The sequence below is a fragment of the Prionailurus bengalensis genome, chromosome B1, assembly GCF_016509475.1.
Source record: "Prionailurus bengalensis isolate Pbe53 chromosome B1, Fcat_Pben_1.1_paternal_pri, whole genome shotgun sequence".
NCBI classification, from domain to species: Eukaryota; Metazoa; Chordata; class Mammalia; order Carnivora; family Felidae; genus Prionailurus; species Prionailurus bengalensis.
This window is the reverse complement of record NC_057344.1, coordinates 97087039-97106632: the sequence shown is the minus strand read 5'-3', so window position 1 is coordinate 97106632 and position 19594 is coordinate 97087039. Positions and strand designations below refer to the sequence as shown.

The window sequence follows — 19594 nt, the reverse complement described above, 5'->3', positions numbered from 1 at the left end:
TGCCAGGAGGCAGGGACTGGGGGCGCAGGGCTTGGCCGGAGACGCGGGGGCGCTGGACGAAGGCGGGGCTTTGGGGCGCGCTCTGGCCGACCCGGGTGAGTTAGGCTGGCAGGCGGTCCCTTTACCCCTATGGAGGGTGGAATTGTCTCGGTGCTGTTGTTTTCTCGCTCCGCTAACTACAAAGGCATCTTACCGGTAGTGCCTTGTTTGGGCCTGGATGGTGGTTCTGAAGGTGGGGACCCTCAAATCGGCATCTTACTGCTGCCTGGGCTGACTGGGGGATTCAGTCAAACACGATGCCACTCAGCAGACCCTGCCGCTGTAACCTACGGGTTAGAAAAGGAACAGCACCAGTTTAGCGGTGACCAGCTCCTTTCATCATAAAGATGACATTTTTCGAAAATATGGGGGGTTTTCCCCAGTAGATTTTGATGCTCTTTCGTTGTACTTACATATTAGCATCTTACAAGTAGGCTTCTGAGCTAATTAGTACCAGTAGTCATTATATGTCATAATTATTGTTTTGTTAGTGCCAATACATTCTCATGTGATTTCATTTGATAACAACTGTCCTATGAGATAGATAAAACAGACACATTTATATTTCACAGAGAACTAAGGTTCAGACAAGTTGATAACTTACTCAGAGTCACTTGGTGGCAGAATTGGGATTCAATTCAATTCAATTCAATTCTTTCAACCAATATTTATAAGCAGTTACCCTATGCCAGGCCCTATATTAGTTATATGTTGTGTGGTAAATGCCATCAGTTCTAACCTTTGTCTTTTTTGTGACCTTCTTGTGTTTATCCTGTCAGGCACATGAACAGCTAGACTCAAAATGTGTTTTCTGTTAGTTCAGAATTATTTTCTGAATCCAGACTTGACTTTTTGTGCTTGGATTCAGTCTTGCAAATTTGTCTGTAACAGCTCACAAAAACTTACCAGATTCCTATGACTGGTTCCAAAAAGGTACATAGGTGAAAAAAAAAATTAGGTTTTTTTTGTTTTGTTTTGTTTTGTTTTTGCCATAATGTAGCTTTAATGTATCATTGACTTTTTTTTGAAACCCTGAAGTCTAGTAGTCTAGCACAGTGTGTGTGTGTGTTTCACATGGGACTTTTAACTAGTATTGCACCAAGCAGAATGATTGCTAGATAAATACATGTTGAGTGAGTGATTATTGAATTACCTCATTTAATCCTACAACAATCCTCTGAGTTGGGATTATGTCAAACATACAAGGAAATTGAAAGCATGGAGAATAATTAATTTGCCAAGATCATACGTTAATAAGTAACAGAGCTAGAATCCAAGAAACACAGGACTCCTGAGTGTAAAGCCTGTGCTTTTTTCATCAGCAGCCTTCCTATGAAAATATTTTTAAGAAGAATCTTTTCCTATATCTCTTAAAATATATCAAAACAGTTGATCAATTTTTATATAAATTGAATAATTTGCTATGTGTGTATAGTAGGCCAGATACTAGTCCCCTTTTATAGGTTAGGGTGGCTTACTCAAGGTCACATAGCTAGTGAAGGAACCCAGGTCTTCTGACACTGCTATTTTCCATTGCTACCTCCAAGTGATGACTTTAGACCACAAAAGTACATGGAATGACTATGTGTAAAACAAGTGAAATCTAAATAAGCTCTGTGTATTATACCATAGGGGAAAAGAAAGAAAGAAAGAAAGAAAGAAAGAAAGAAAAGAAAAAATCATTTCTTAGGAACAGTGTACCCAAACAAAGTAAATATTTAAAAAACCTTTTAAAAATCTTAATTACTTTCTTTAATGCCCATGGAAAAGAAGAACTAAGTTTGAAAAGAGATTAGATTATTTGCTGAATGTTTCACAAGGATATGAGACAATCCACCAGTTATATTTCCTTAGATGACTGCTTAGAATAGATAGCCACCCCTCAAAATGAACAGATAAACTTCCTATTTATGGATCAACTTTATGAGGATAAAAATCCAGGAAAAATTAGGATTGCATTGTTTAAATGCTTAACTATTAGAGTGATAGATAAAAGTACTATACGGTATATAGACTCTGAGTGCCACTTTAGCAATAGCGCTCATTTCTAGGAAAGACTTTTCATTCCTCTGCGCTGTAGTAGAACTATTTTTGTTGAAGTGTGTTTTTGTGGAAGTACTTTGATGTTTCCTTTTGTGTTGGCTTTATAAAACTATAGATAACATTTGTATCAGTTTGGCTTTATACAGACTTCAAAAAATGGGTCCTGTCTCTGCAGAAACTCACTGGTGTCAATCCAGCCTGACATAAAGTCTTTAAGTATCAGACGTGCCTCTAGATGATGCCTCCTTTTGGTGAATTGGACTTGTTGCTACTCTGGACTTTATCTGTTCATGGCATTGGATACCAGTTAGCCCTGTTTAGAAGACTTATGTTTTATAATGTCCCAGAAATCAATATTAATATTGTTCTTGGAACTGAAACTGGACTTAAGAGGTTCTGTGTAGCCCTCATCTCCATAACCAAATTTATAGCAGGCTTTGTGTGTTCTTGATTTGCTTTCTGTAGCTTACTGGCAGGTTAATATAGCAAGGAGTATGCTGGTTCCAGATTTGGAGCGCTGACTGTTAAGACCTATATTATATGGAATGAAAGTGATTTGGAAAGCTTTTCTGCTATAGGGTTGAAAATTAGAAATGACTAAACGACTTAGACATCTAATAAACATTGTACTTTAGAAAATATTTGAAGAGTTCATTGTTCTCAGGTCTTTTCCTGCTTCCCTTGAACTTTACTTTTGTATATTTGCCTTTGTTTACCAACTAAGAAAGAATATTGTATAGAAAAATGGGATGTCTAATGAGCAGTTTAGTACTTTTCTCCTTATTGTAAAATTTGAGTATTGGAATTTTGCTTTTTTAAAAAAATGCCTATTTATTTTTGAGAGAGATAGCACGTGTGAGCAGGTGAGGGGCAGAGAGAGGGCAACAGAGGATCTGAAGCAGTCAGCCCAACGTGAGGCTCGAGCTCATGAACCACCAGCTCATGACCTGAGCTGAAGTTGTATGCTCAACCAACTGAGCCACCCAGGCCCCTGCTTTTTTTTTTTTTTTTTTTTTTTTTAATACTAACGGGGAATCTGCTAATTGCTGTTGATGCCATGGATGCTAGAAAGGAAGACATCAACCCCATCCTTTTCCCCCACTATAGAGAAAATAAATGGTCTGTGATGATGTTATGTTACATGGCAAAGTTGATGGGATGACACTCCTATGGTTACATTAGGTTTTATTTTAGATTCCATCTTGCTAGCACATTCTCACTCTCCTGTTGGCCTTGAAGAAGTAAGCTGCCCTTTTGTGAACTCCTATGAAGACAGCCGTATGGTAGGGAACCATAGATAGCCCTTCGGAACTGAGGTTGGCCTCTGGCTAACAAACAGCAAAATATCGAAACTCTTAGGCTGATAGCTGCAAACAAATGAATTCTGCCAACAACCTGAGTGAGCTTGGAAGCAGGTTCTTCTCCATTCAAGCTTCCAGAAGAGAACAGAGCCCAACTGACATTTTAATGGAAGCTAGATGAAACCTGAAAGCAGAAAACCCAGATAGGCTGGGTTCTCTGAAACTAATCCTCAAGATGGGGGAAGTGAGAAGTTGGGGAAAACCAATTAAAGTGATTTGTTACTCAAATTATTCTATTTAAAGTGGCACCTGGGTGGCTCAGGTTGAGGTCCTGATCTCACATTGCTGAGGTCCAGTCCCAGTCCCGCATCGGGCTCTGCGTTGACAGTACAGAACCTGCTTGGAATTCCCACTCCCTCTCTCTTCCCCTACCCTGCTTGTGCTCACTCACTCTCTCTCAAAATAAATAAATGAACATTAAAAAAATTATTCTATTTAAAGGCCTTAGTGAGGTCTTCAAATATTTAAATTATGCAATGGCATATTGTTGAAGAGAATACATGCTTTAAGTTCTGTTCTTAGACAATAGGATAATGAATTACTTATCCTTACTGAGAAAGTTATCAAGAGGGAAAGAAAGTATCAATTTACTTCTGAAAAATTTTATAGAGAGTCTGTCAACTCCAATTTCTACATTTTTTCCCAGTTTTTTTTATTGTGGTAAAATCATCACATAAAATGATTTATGTGTAGTACACATCATATAAAATTTACCATCTTAACCGTTTTTAAGTGTACATTCAGTGGTATTAAGTTCAGTCATACTGTTGTGCAAACAGTACCACCATCCATATATAGAATTCTTCATCTTACAAAACTGAAACTCTCTATACATTATACAATATTCCTGGTCCCCTTCCCTGTCCCCCCCAGCCTCTGGTAACTACCATTCTCCTTTCTATTTATGAATCTGGCTGCTCTACGTACCTCAAAAAAGTAGAATTATTCAGTATTTGTCTTTTTGTGACTGGCTTGTTTCACCTAGCCAAGGTGAATGTAATGTAATGTCCTCAAAGTCCTCCATGTTGTAGCATGTTAGAATTCCATTCCTTCCTAAGGCTGCATAATATTCCATTGTATGTATACACCACATTTTGTTTATCCATTCATCATTGGTGGTCACCAATGATGGTGGTGGGTTTTTTCCATCTGTTAGCTACTAAACTATAAATTTTAAGAAAGCAGACACAACATGGCTAATTAAATAATTAGTGTTTGTTTTAGATGGAATACTGATTTTAGGAGTACCTTGTGACATATTTAATTATTTTAAAATCAATATTTATGTTGTGCCTGGGTGGCTCAGTCAGTTAAGTGTTTGACTTCAGATCAGGTCAAGACCTCACGGTTCATGAATTTGAGCCCCACGTCAGGCTCTGTGTTGACAGCTTGGAGTCTGGAGTCTGCTTCAGATTCTGTGTCTCCTTCTCTCTCTGCCTCTCTCCCACTCGTTCTCTCTCTCTCTCTCTCTCAAAAATAAATAAACATAAAAAAAAGATTCCTCCCAAAAAATAAAAATCAGTATTTACATTTTATTTATATCATTTTATAAGATTGGACAATTTATGGTTTTAATACAGTATTTTATAGTTGTATCTTTGCATTTGTGACGTTATTGTGACATTTGTGAGATATCTATGATTTATTTGATTTTCTAGCCCAGGAGTCACCAAACTATGGCTTATGGGCCAACCTGCCTGCTTTTGTATAGCCCATGAACTATGAATGGTTTGTACAGATAAACGCTAGTGCTCAATTTAGTGATGGGACATTAACATTGAACCCACTTTAAATAAAATCCCAAGAAAAAAAATTCAGTCTTTTCATTAATAGACATATATTATAAAAGATTACTTATTATTATCATATTTTGAATTTCCTCAGTAAAATTTTGTGAATATTAGTTTTCTTTTTTGTGATTTTATATACCTACATAATACCTTTGAGTTCACCTCTTAGCTAGCAAAGTCTATAATATTTACTATCTAACTCTTTATAGAAAAGTTTGCAGGATCTCTCCTCTGTTCTATTTATAACATTGTTCTTTTGAGATACTATTTGTAAACATGTTACAACAGAAACTAAGATTTTATGTTTATATCGTTTACTTAATATTTTTCCATGCAGGGGGCACCTGGATGGCTCAGTTGGTTAAGTGTGTAACCATTGATACTGGCTTAGGTCATGATCTCACAGTCGTTGGATGAGGCCCATGTCCCACTCCATGCTGATCATGGAACCTGCTTGGGAATCTCTCTCTCCCACTCTCTGTGTCCCCCCACACCCCAGGAAATAAATAAACATTAAAAAAAAATACTGTAAAACCTTGGGTTGTGAGTAACTTGTTCTGCGAGTGTTCCAGAAGACAAACATTTCCAATAAATTTTAACTTGATAAACAACCGATGTCTTGCAATGTGAGTAGTATGTGATGCTAAATGTCACATGGTCACAACTGAGCCAATGGTTCTTGAAATTCGCTTCGATATACAAGTGCTTTGGATTATAAGCATGTTTCTGGAATGAAATCATGCTCACAAACCAAGTTTTTACTGTCTGTTTTTCCATGCAGAATTCTATAAGGTATCATTTTGTAATTGGATATATTTAGTACAATTTTTTTTTTAATATTCTTTAGGTTTTTTTTTTTTTTCATTTTCAGATAAATATTCTGTCCAAACTAGGTGTACTATTAAAGATATGTCACGGGGCCCTTGGGTGGCTCAGTCGGTTAAAGCATCTGACCCCTGATTTCAGCTCAGGTCGTGATCCACAGTTTGTGAGTTCAAGCCCCACGTTAGGCTCAGTGCTGAAGGTGCAGAGCCTGCTTGAGATTCTCTCTCTCTGTCCCCTCCCCTCACTCTCTTTCTCCCTTAAAAATAAATATTAAAAAAAAAAAAAAAGATACCTTGGGGGCACCTGGGTGGTTCAGTCAGTTAAGTGTCTGACTCTTAATTTTGGCTCCAGTCATGATGTCATGGTTTGTGAATTCCAGCCCCCCATCAAGCTCTGTGCTGACAGTGTGAAGCCTCCTTGGGATATTCTCTCTCTCTCTCTCTCTCTCTCTCTCTCTCTCTCCCCCTCCCCCTCTCCCTCTCCCCCCGCCCCTCCCCCACTTATGCTAGCACATGGACACGTGTGCTCTCTCTCAAAATGAATAAACATTTAAAAAAAGAAATCTTGGAAAAATATTAATCAAATACAGTAAAACCTTGGATCGTAAGTAACTTGTTCTGGAAGTGTTTTGCAAGATGAGCAAACATTTCTAATAAGTTTTAACTTGAAAAGTGAGTGATGTCTTACAACAAGTAGTATGTGATGCCAAAAGTCACATGATCACAGCTGAGCCAATGGTTCTTGAAATTTGCTTTGATATACGAGTGCTTTGGATTACAAGCATGTTTCTGGAACAAATTATGCTTGTAAACCAAGGTTTTAACTGTATAATGAGAAATCTGTTTTAAAGGCAGGCTTGTAGGGGCACCTGGGTGGCTTGGTCATTTAAGCATCCAACTTTGGCTTAGGTCATGATCTCTCGGTTTGTGAGTTTGAGCCCTGCATTGGGTTTCTGCTGTCAGTGCAGAGCCTGATTCAGATTCTCTGTCACCCTCTCTCTCTACCCCCTTCCCACTTGCATTCTGTGTCTGCCATGCAAAAATAAATAAATATTTAAAAAAATTAAAGGCAAGTTTGTAAAATTCCTTAGGATACTAGTTTAAGAAGCATAATCCTGGAAGTTGGTAACATGAATGGAACTTTTTCACTTTATGACTTGTGATCCTGGCTTTCTTATATGGCTTAGCCTGTATGAAACTGGAAGGAGAGAATGCTGTTGTGGAGACATGCGTATTCATTTACAGAGGAATAAGTCTCCCCTATTTGATACGCTCATTCATGGAAAGCAGTTCTAATACAAAAGTCATGGTATTGATGGAAAAAATCTAGAATAAAACATTTTCTTATGATATAGTAATATTCATCTAAAGAAAAAGGAATCCTGGGGCACCTGGGTGGCTCAGTCGGTTGAGCGTCTGACTTCGACCCAGCTTATGATCTCACAGTTTGTGAGTTTGAGCCCTGGATTGGGCTCTATGCTGACAGCTCGGAACCTGGAGCCTACTTTGGATTCTGTGTCTCCCTCTCTCTCTGCCCCTAACCCACTCGCATTCTGTCTCTGTCTCTCTCATAAATAAACATTAAAAAAGAATTTTATTTATTTTTTTATTTTTTTTATATGAAATTTATTGACAAATTGGTTTCCATACAACACCCAGTGCTCATCCCAAAAGGTGCCCTCCTCAATACCCATCACCCACCCTCTCCTCCCTCCCATCCCCCATCAACCCTCAGTTTGTTCTCAGTTTTTAACAGTCTCTTATGCTTTGGCTCTCTCCCACTCTAACCTCTTTTTTTTTTTTTTTCTTTCCTTCCCCTCCCCCATGGGTTCCTGTTAAGTTTCTCAGGATCCACATAAGAGTGAAACCATATGGTATCTGTCTTTCTCTGTATAGCTTATTTCACTTAGCATCACACTCTCCAGTTCCATCCACGTTGCTACAAAAGGCCATATTTCATTTTTTCTCATTGCCACGTAATATTCCATTGTGTATATAAACCACAACTTCTTTATCCATTCATCAGTTGATGGACATTTAGGCTCTTTTCATAATTTGGCTATTGTTGAGAGTGCTGCTATGAACATTGGGGTACAAGTGGCCCTATGCATCAGTACTCCTGTATCCCTTGGATAAATTCCTAGCAGTGCTATTGCTGGGTCATAGGGTAGGTCTATTTTTAATTTTCTGAGGAACCTCCACACTGCTTTCCAGAGCGGCTGCACCAATTTGCATTCCCACCAACAGTGCAAGAGGGTTCCCGTTTCTCCACATCCTCTCCAGCATCTATAGTCTCCTGATTTGTTCATTTTGGCCACTCTGACTGGCGTGAGGTGATACCTGAGTGTGGTTTTGATTTGTATTTCCCTGATAAGGAGCGACGCTGAACATCTTTTCATGTGCCTGTTGGCCATCCGGATGTCTTCTTTAGAGAAGTGTCTATTCATGTTTTCTGCCCATTTCTTCACTGGGTTATTTGTTTTTCAGGTGTGGAGTTTGGTGAGCTCTTTATAGATTTTAGATACTAGCCCTTTGTCCGATATGTCATTTGCGAATATCTTTTCCCATTCCGTTGGTTGCCTTTTAGTTTTGTTGGTTGTTTCCTTTGCTGTGCAGAAGCTTTTTATCTTCATAAGGTCCCAGTAATTCACTTTTGCTTTTGTTCCCTTGCCTTTGGGGATGTGTCGAGTAAGAGATTGCTACGGCTGAGGTCAGAGAGGTCTTTTCCTGCTTTCTCCTCTAAGGTTTTGATGGTTTCCTGTCTCACATTTAGGTCCTTTATCCATTTTGAGTTTATTTTTGTGAATGGTGTGAGAAAGTGGTCTAGTTTCAACCTTCTGCATGTTGCTGTCCAGTTCTCCCAGCACCATTTGTTAAAGAGGCTGTCTTTTTTCCATTGGATGTTCTTTCCTGCTTTGTCAAAGATGAGTTGGCCATACGTTTGTGGGTCTAGTTCTGGGGTTTCTATTCTATTCCATTGGTCTGTGTGTCTGTTTTTGTGCCAAAAGAATTTTAAAAAATAAAGAAAAAGGAATCCTTGGGTGCCTGGGTGGCTCAGTTGGTTAAACATCTGACTCTTGATTTCGGCTCAGGTCATGATCTCACAGTTTCGTGAGTTCGAGCACCACATCAGGCTCCAGGCGGCAGTGCAGAGCCTGCTTGGGATTCTTTGTCTCCCTCTCTCTGCCCCTCCACCACTTGTGCTATCTCTGTCTCTCTCAAAATAAATAAGTAAATTTTAAAAAATTAAGAAAAAAAAGAACTTACCAAATTCAACAGCCAAAAAACAAATAATCCAGTGAAGATGGACAAAAGACATGAATAGATATTTTTCTAAAGAAGACATCCATATGGCTAACAGATACACAAAAAGATACTCAACATCACTCATTATCAGAGAAATACAAATCAAAAGCACAATGAGATACTTCCTCACACCTGTCCGAATGGCTAAAATAAACAGTTGAGGAAACAACAGATGTTGGCAAGGATACGGAGAAGGGGGAACCCTTTTGCACTGTTGGTGGGAATGCAAACTGGTGCAGCCATTCTGGAAGACAGTATGGAGGCTCCTCAAGAAATTAAAAGCAGAACTACCCTATGACCCAGCAATTGCACTACTGGGTATTTATCCAAAGGATACAAAAATGCTGATTTGAAGGGGTACATGCATCCCCATGTTTATAGCAGCACTATCAGCAATAGCCAAATTATGGAAAGAGCCTAAATGTCCATTGACTGATGAATGGATAAAGAAGAGGTAGTAGGGGCACCTGGGTGGCTCAGTTGGTTGAGCATCCAACTTCAGCTTAGGTCATGATCTCATGGTTCATGGGTTCGAGCCCTGCTCAGGCTCTGTGCTGACAGTTCAGAGGCTGGAACCTTCTTTGGATTCTGTGTCTCCCTTTCTCTCTGTCCCTCCCCTGCTCACGCTCTCTCTCTCTCAAAAATAAATATTTAAAAAAAAGAAGAGGTGTGTGTGTGTGTATATATATATATATATATATATATAGAGAGAGAGAGAGAGAGAGAGAGAGAGAGAGAGAGGGAGAGAGGGAATGGAATACAACTTGGCAATCAGAAAGAATGAAATCTTGCCTTTTGCAACATCATGGATGGGACCTAAGTGTATTATGGTAAGTGAAATAAATCAGAGAAAGACAAATATCATATGATTTCACTCATGTGGAATTTAAGAAATACAGCAGATGAACATAGGGAAGAGAAGGAAAAATAAGATAAAAACAGGGAGACAAACCATAAGAGACTTTTTTTTTTTTTACATTTTATTTATTTTTGAGAGAGAGAGAGAGAGAGAGCGCGCGCATGCGCACAAGTGGAGGAGGGGCAGAGAGAGAATGAGACACAGAATCCGAAGCAGGCTCCAGACTCACCAGTCAGCCCAATGCGGGGCTTGAACTCACAAACCGTGAGATCATGACCTATGCCAGAGCCGTATGCCCAACTGACTGAGCCACCCAGGCTCCCCAAGAGACTCTTAAATACAGAGAGCCAACAGGGTTGCTGAAGGAGAGGTAGTTGGGGGATTGGGCTAAGTGGATGATGGGCATTAAGGAGGGCATTTGTGGGATGAGCACTGGGTGTTGTATGTAAGTGATGAATCACTGGGTTCTACTGAAACCAGTACTGCACAGTATGTTAACTAAATTGAATTAAATAAATAAATTTTAATTTTAAAAAAATCTACAAAAAATCCTGTTTAAGAAAAAAGAAAAAGGAATCATATTCATAGCCTATTAGTCATGTAACATGTTTAATAAAAATACTTAAAGGACAGAATAAAATATTAATGGAGGAAATAAAACTGGATGAAAAGGCTAAAAAAATAATAACAGTGTTACTAAGTTAATATGTGAATTAAACACACTATTGGTTACATTACAAATAGGATATTGTATAAGTTATGACAAACATAATTGGAATGTAAATGAAAAGTTCATTGTAGACGTATAAACAGTAAAACAACAGTTTGTAAAAGCTACTTAAAAGGGGTTTTAAAAATGGAATGTAGGGGCGCCTGGGTGGCGCAGTCGGTTAAGCGTCCGACTTCAGCCAGGTCACGATCTCGCGGTCCGTGAGTTCGAGCCCCGCGTCAGGCTCTGGGCTGATGGCTCGGAGCCTGGAGCCTGTTTCCGATTCTGTGTCTCCCTCTCTCTCTCTGTTCCTCCCCCGTTCATGCTCTGTCTCTCTCTGTCCCAAATATAAAATAAACGTTGAAAAAAAAAAAATTAAAAAAAAAAAAAAAATGGAATGTAGGGCGACTGGGTGGCTCAGTTGGTTAAGTGCCAGACTTTGGTTCAGGTCATGATGTCACGGTTCATGGGTTCAGGCCCTACTTTGGGCTCTGTGCTGGCAGCTCAGAGCCTGGAGCCTGCTTCAGTTTCTGTGTCTCCCTCTCTCTCTGTCCCTCCCACGCTCACTCGCTCTCAAAAATAAGTAAGCATTAAAAAATTTTTTTAATAAAAAAAATAAAAATGGAATGTAGGTTTTAGAACTAGATCTATGTTTATAAAAGAATTCTAGGTTTAAAAAATAGCAATTAGCAGTAGAGAAAAAAATAATGTTTCTAGAAATCTGGTTGATAAAAAATATTTTATAGTGTTCTCCAATGACAGGAAAATGAGTGATAGGTAGTGAGGAGGGCACTTGTGATGACTAGTGAGTGCTGTATGTAAGTAATGAATCAGTAAATTCTATACCTGAAATTAATATTACATTGTATGTTAACTAACTGGAATTTAAATATAAACTTAAAACTACAAAAAAAAAGGGGGGGGGGAGATGTAACATTAAAAAAATTGAATCATACCCTTCTTCCAGTGTGTTAAGGATGTGAGATGGATTGGTTTGATTATATAAACATTTTAGAAAATTTGTAGACTGCATGTAAAGCTAATTTTTAAAATTAATAGAATGGTAAAAGCTTTTTTGCTGTGAATCAAGTTTCACAGTTAGTGTCAGAGATCATCTTTTAAAGCGAATATAGGAGTTTTTTGCAAGATGGCGGCTTAGGAGGATGCTGGGCTCACCGCACGTCCTGCTGATCACTTAGATTCCATCTACACCTGCCTAAATAACCCAGAAAACCGCCAGAGGATTAGCAGAACAGAGTCGCCGGAGCCAAACGCAAACGAGAGGCCCACGGAAGAGGGTAGGAAGGGCGGCGAGGCGGTGCGCGCTCCACGGACTGGCGGGAGGGAGCCGGGGCGGAGGGGCGGCTCGCAGGCCAAGCAGAGCCCCCGAGTCGGGCTTGCAAAAGCGGAGGGGCCTGACGGACTGTGTTCCCACAACAAGCGCGACTTAGCGTCTGGGAGGTCATAAGTTAACAGCTCTGCTCGGAAAGCGGGAAGGCTGGAGGACAAAGGGAGGGAGAGCTGCTGAGCCCCCTGACAACAGAGCTCAGTTTGGTGGGGAACAAAGGCGCTCGCCAGCGCCATCTCTCCCGCCCATCCCCCAGCCAAAATCCCAAAGAGAACCGGTTCCTGCCAGGGAACTTGCTCGCTCTGCGCAAACACCCAACTCTGCGCTTCTGCGGAGCCAAACCTCCCGCAGCGGATCTGACTCCCTCCCGCTGCCACAGGGCCCCTCCTGAAGTGGATCACCTAAGGAGAAGCGATCTAAGCCTGCCCCTCCTGCCCCCGTGCACCTTGCCTACCCACCCCAGCTAATACGCCAGATCCCCAGCATCACAAGCCTGGCAGGGTGCAAGTAGCCCAGACGAGCCATGCCACTCCACAGTGAATCCCGCCCCTAGGAGAGGGGAAGAGAAGGCACACACCAGTCTGACTGTGGCCCCAGTGGTGGGCTGGGGGCAGACATCAGGTCTGACTGCGGCCCCGCCCACCAACTCCAGGTATACACCACAGCACAGGGGAAGTGCCCTGCAGGTCCTCACCACGCCAGGGACTATCCAAAATGACCAAGCGGAAGAATTCCCCTCAGAAGAATCTCCAGGAAATAACAACAGCTAATGAGCTGATCAAAAAGGATTTAAATAATATAACAGAAAGTGAATTTAGAATAATAGTCATAAAATTAATCGCTGGGCTTGAAAACAGTATAAAGGACAGCAGAGAATCTCTTGCTACAGAGATCAAGGGACTAAGGAACAGTCACGAGGAGCTGAAAAACGCTTTAAATGAAATGCAAAACAAAATGGAAACGACCACGGCTCGGCTTGAAGAGGCAGAGGAGAGAATAGGTGAACTAGAAGATAAAGTTATGGAAAAAGAGGAAGCTGAGAAAAAGAGAGATAAAAAAATCCAGGAGTATGAGGGGAAAATTAGAGAATTAAGTGATACACTAAAAAGAAATAATATACGCATAATTGGTATCCCAGAGGAGGAAGAGAGAGGGAAAGGTGCTGAAGGGGTACTTGAAGAAATCATAGCTGAGAACTTCCCTGAACTGGGGAAGGAAAAAGGCATTGAAATCCAAGAGGCACAGAGAACTCCCTTCAGACGTAACTTGAATCGATCTTCTGCACGACATATCATAGTGAAACTGGCAAAATACAAGGATAAAGAGAAAATTCTGAAAGCAGCAAGGGGTAAACGTGCCCTCACATATAAAGGGAGACCTATAAGACTCGTGACTGATCTCTCTTTTGAAACTTGGCAGGCCAGAAAGAATTGGCAAGAGATTTTCAGGGTGCTAGACAGAAAAAATATGCAGCCAAGAATCCTTTATCCAGCAAGTCTGTCATTTAGAATAGAAGGAGAGATAAAGGTCTTCCCAAACAAACAAAAACTGAAGGAATTTGTCACCACTAAACCAGCCCTACAAGAGATCCTAAGGGGGACCCTGTGAGACAAAGTCCCAGAGACATCACTATAAGCATAAAACATACAGACATCACAATGACTCTAAACCCGTATCTTTCTATAATAACACTGAATGTAAATGGATTAAATGCGCCAACCAAAAGACATAGGGTATCAGAATGGATAAAAAAACAAGACCCATCTATTTGCTGTCTACAAGAGACTCATTTTAGACCTGAGGACACCTTTAGATTGAGAGTGAGGGGATGGAGAACTATTTATCATGCGACTGGAAGCCAAAAGAAAGCTGGAGTAGCCATACTTATATCAGACAAACTAGACTTTAAATTAAAGGCTGTAACAAGAGATGAAGAAGGACATTATATAATAGTTACAGGGTCTATCCATCAGGAAGAGCTAACAATTATCAATGTCTATGCACCGAATACCGGAGCCCCCAAATATATAAAACAATTACTCATAAACATAAGCAACCTTATTGATAAGAATGTGGTAATTGCAGGGGACTTTAACACCCCACTTACAGAAATGGATAGATCATCTAGACACACGGTCAATAAAGACACAAGGGCCCTGAATGAGACATTGGATCAGATGGACTTGACAGATATATTTAGAACTCTGCATCCCAAAGCAACAGAATATACTTTCTTCTCGAGTGCACATGGAACATTCTCCAAGATAGATCATATACTGGGTCACAAAACAGCCCTTCATAAGTTTACAAGAATTGAAATTATACCATGCTTACTTTCAGACCACAATGCTATGAAGCTTGAAATCAACCACAGAAAAAAGTCTGGAAAACCTCCAAAAGCATGGAGGTTAAAGAGCACCCTACTAATGAATGAGTGGGTCAACCAGGCAATTAGAGAGGAAATTAAAAAATATATGGAAACAAACGAAAATGAAAATACAACAATCCAAACGCTTTGGGACGCAGCAAAGGCAGTCCTGAGAGGAAAATACATTGCAATCCAGGCCTATCTCAAGAAACAAGAAAAATCCCAAATACAAAATCTAACAGCACACCTAAAGGAACTGGAAGCAGAACAGCAAAGGCAGCCTAAACCCAGCAGAAGAAGAGAAATAATAAAGATCAGAGCAGAAATAAACAATATAGAATCTAAAAAGCTGTAGAGCAGATCAACGAAACCAAGAGTTGGTTTTTTGAAAAAATAAACAATATATATATATTTTTTTTAATTTTTTTTTTCAACATTTATTTATTTTTGGGACAGAGAGAGACAGAGCATGAACGGGGGAGGGGCAGAGAGAGAGGGAGACACAGAATCGGAAACAGGCTCCAGGCTCTGAGCCATCGGCCCAGAGCCCGACGCGGGGCTCGAACTCACGGAGTGCGAGATCGTGACTTGGCTGAAGTCGGACGCTTAACCGACTGCGCCACCCTGGCGCCCCAAAAAAATAAACAATATTGACAAACCTCTAGCCAGGCTTCTCAAAAAGAAAAGGGAGTTGACCCAAATAGATAAAATGATGAATGAAAATGGAATTATTACAACCAATCCCTCAGAGATACAAACAATCATCAGGGAATACTATGAAAAATTATATGCCAACAAACTGGACAACCTGGAAGAAATGGACAAATTCCTAAACACCCACACTCTTCCAAAACTCAATCAGGAGGAAATAGAAAGCTTGAACAGACCCATAACCAGCGAAGAAATTGAATCGGTTATCAAAAATCTCCCAACAAATAAGAGCACAGGACCAGATGGCTTCCCAGGGGAGTTCTACCAGACGTTTAAAGCAGAGATAATACCTATCCTTCTCAAGCTATTCCAAGAAATAGAAAGGGAAGGAAAACTTCCAGACTCATTCTATGAAGCCAGTATTACTTTGATTCCTAAACCAGACAGAGACCCAGTAAAAAAAGAGAACTACAGGCCAATATCCCTGATGAATAGGGATGCAAAAATTCTCAATAAGATACTAGCAAATCGAATTCAACGGCATATAAAAAGAATTATTCACCATGATCAAGTGGGATTCATTCCTGGGATGCAGGGCTGGTTCAACATTCGCAAATCAATCAACGTGATACATCACATTAACAAAAAGAGAAGAACCATATGATCCTGTCAATCGATGCAGAAAAGGCCTTCGACAAAATCCAGCACCCTTTCTTAATAAAAACCCTTGAGAAAGTCGGGATAGAAGGAACATACTTAAAGATCATAAAAGCCATTTATGAAAAGCCCACAGCTAACATCATCCTCAACGGGGAAAAACTGAGAGCTTTTTCCCTGAGATCAGGAACACGACAGGGATGCCCACTCTCACCACTGCTGTTTAACATAGTGCTGGAAGTTCTAGCATCAGCAATCAGACAACAAAAGGAAATCAAAGGCATCAAAATTGGCAAAGATGAAGTCAAGCTTTCGCTTTTTGCAGATGACATGATATTATACATGGAAAATCCGATAGACTCCACCAAAAGTCTGCTAGAACTGATACATGAATTCAGCAAAGTTGCAGGATACAAAATCAATGTACAGAAATCAGTTGCATTCTTATACACTAACAATGAAGCAACAGAAAGACAAATAAAGAAACGGATCCCATTCACAATTGCACCAAGAAGCATGAAATACCTAGGAATAAATCTAACCAAAGATGTAAAGGATCTGTATGCTGAAAACTATAGAAAGCTTATGAAGGAAATTGAAGAAGATTTAAAGAAATGGAAAGACATTCCCTGCTCATGGATTGGAAAAATAAATATTGTCAAAATGTCAATACTACCCAAAGCTATCTACACATTCAATGCAATCCCAATCAAAATTGCACCAGCATTCTTCTCGAAACTAGAACAAGCAATCCTAAAATTCATATGGAACCACAAAAGGCCCCGAATAGCCAAAGGAATTTTGAAGAAGAAGATCAAAGCAGGAGGCATCACAATCCCAGACTTTAGCCTCTACTACAAAGCTGTCATCATCAAGACAGCATGGTATTGGCACACAAAACAGACACATAGACCAATGGAATAGAATAGAAACCCCAGAACTAGACCCACAAACGTATGGCCAACTCATCTTTGACAAAGCAGGAAAGAACATCCAATGGAAAAAAGACAGTCTCTTTAACAAATGGTGCTGGGAGAACTGGACAGCAACATGCAGAAGGTTGAAACTAGACCACTTTCTCACACCATTCACAAAAATAAACTCAAAATGGATAAAGGACCTGAATGTGAGACAGGAAACCATCAAAACCTTAGAGGAGAAAGCAGGAAAAGACCTCTCTGACCTCAGCCGTAGCAATCTCTTACTCGACACATCCCCAAAGGCAAGGGAACAAAAGCAAAAGTGAATTACTGGGACCTTATGAAGATAAAAAGCTTCTGCACAGCAAAGGAAACAACCAACAAAACTAAAAGGCAACCAACGGAATGGGAAAAGATATTCGCAAATGACATATCGGACAAAGGGCTAGTATCTAAAATCTATAAAGAGCTCACCAAACTCCACACCCGAAAAACAAATAACCCAGTGAAGAAATGGGCAGAAAACATGAATAGACACTTCTCTAAAGAAGACATCCGGATGGCCAACAGGCACATGAAAAGATGTTCAGCGTCGCTCCTTATCAGGGAAATACAAATCAAAACCACACTCAGGTATCACCTCACGCCAGTCAGAGTGGCCAAAATGAACAAATCAGGAGACTATAGATGCTGGAGAGGATGTGGAGAAACAGGAACCCTCTTGCACTGTTGGTGGGAATGCAAATTGGTGCAGCCGCTCTGGAAAGCAGTGTGGAGGTTCCTCAGAAAATTAAAAATAGACCTACCCTATGACCCAGCAATAGCACTGCTAGGAATTTATCCAAGGGATACAGGAGTACTGATGCATAGGGCCACTTGTACCCCAATGTTCATAGCAGCACTCTCAACAATAGCCAATTTATGAAAAGAGCCTAAATGTCCATCAACTGATGAATGGATAAAGAAATTGTGGTTTATATACACAATGGAATATTACGTGGCAATGAGAAAAAATGAAATATGGCCTTTTGTAGCAACGTGGATGGAACTGGAGAGTGTGATGCTAAGTGAAATAAGCTATACAGAGAAAGACAGATACCATATGGTTTCACTCTTATGTGGATCCTGAGAAACTTAACAGGAACCCATGGGGGAGGGGAAGGAAAAAAAAAAAAAGAGGTTAGAATGGGAGAGAGCCAAAGCATAAGAGACTGTTAAAAACTGAGAACAAACTGAGGGTTGATGGGGGGTTGGAGGGAGGAGAGGGTGGGTGATGGGTATTGAGGAGGGCACCTTTTGGGATGAGCACTGGGTGTTGTATGGAAACCAATTTGTCAGTAAATTTCATTAAAAAAAATCGAATATATCAGGTTAGAGATACTAATATACCTAAAGGTTCATAGATAAGCATATGAAAAAATATCAACAGAAAATTGAGTGGTGGAGAGAAGGGAGTAAATATATCCACCATTATTTATATCTGGAATTAACAAATAACTGTGTAGAACATGGAAGTATAGGTTTAAGTATTAAATAAAGTTATAAGTGTAGAGACCACTTTTCGGCAACCAACTTAAATAATGGAAACCTGAGTAAGGTAGAAGGGCCCACAGTGACCCCTGGCTGAACACATAGGCCCATTAGACCACCTTGTAATAGCCTTAGACTCTAACTGACCAGTTACAACCAGGCATAGTTCCTAACATTACCAAAAATGGGAAAATTACATATGTTCCCAGGCTCCCTCACTCTGCCCTAAAACTATGGCTCCCCACCACAGCCTCATGGCAGACAGTCTCTGTTTTGCTATCCTGCCTGCAGCTTCCTTGCAGTGAGTGTATTCATAAACGTCTGTCTCCATTGTTCTCTCTTGGATGAATTCTTTCACCTTTTGCACTGCTGGCTTCCACCCAGTCGGGTTGCCCCATATTTGGTGCCCCCGCCATCCATTTGGGAGACCCCACAATAAGGATAATCAGTAATATTGTTGGTATTAGCAGTAGGTGATAATCAGTAATATTGTTGGTATTAGCAGTAGGTATAACACTTAAATTTCAAAGTACTGTTTAAGTGCTTCATAAATAGTAACTCATTTTATTTATTTTTTATTTCTATTCCTTAGATGTTTATTTTTGAGAGAGAGAAAGGATGCATGCACATGTAAGCAGAGGAGGGGCAGAGAGAGGCGATCAGAGGATCTGGAGTGGGCTCTGTGCTAACAGCAGAGAGCCTGAGGGGGGGCTCAAAGTCATGAACCATGAGATCATGACCTGGGCAGAAGTGGGATGCTTAACCAACTGAGCCACCCAGGAGCCCAAGTAACTCAATTACTTCTCATGCCAATCCTTACAGGTAAGTACTGTCATTATCCCCATTTTACAGATGACTCACAGGTATATGACAGAAAGGATAAGCAACTTGCGCAAAGTCACATGATAGAGGATTCAACCAAGGGAAAAGTGTATGCTCTTAGCCATTTTGACATACTGAACCTTAAATATCTCTTTCAAATTTATATATACTCAAATGTAAAACAATTAAATGTGAATAATTTTTAAAAACCAAAAAAATCAGTAAAACCAAAAATGGAACAAAAACTAAACCCAAAAGGTATCATAATAAATATAAATGGGCTGAACTCACCTATTATTAGAAAAAAAATGAGGCGGTCCTATAAATCAGCATGGTGAGGAAGAACATTGGAAAAAGACAAATATGA

At 40.1% G+C, this 19594-nt stretch overlaps 1 protein-coding gene across 1 annotated transcript in view; it reads left to right on the top strand.

Annotated features, from left to right (window-relative positions):
• Positions 1–19594, top strand: part of ABHD18 (abhydrolase domain containing 18) — a 51032-nt gene that overhangs the window by 199 nt on the left and 31239 nt on the right. The gene's annotated exons all lie outside the window — the stretch shown is intronic.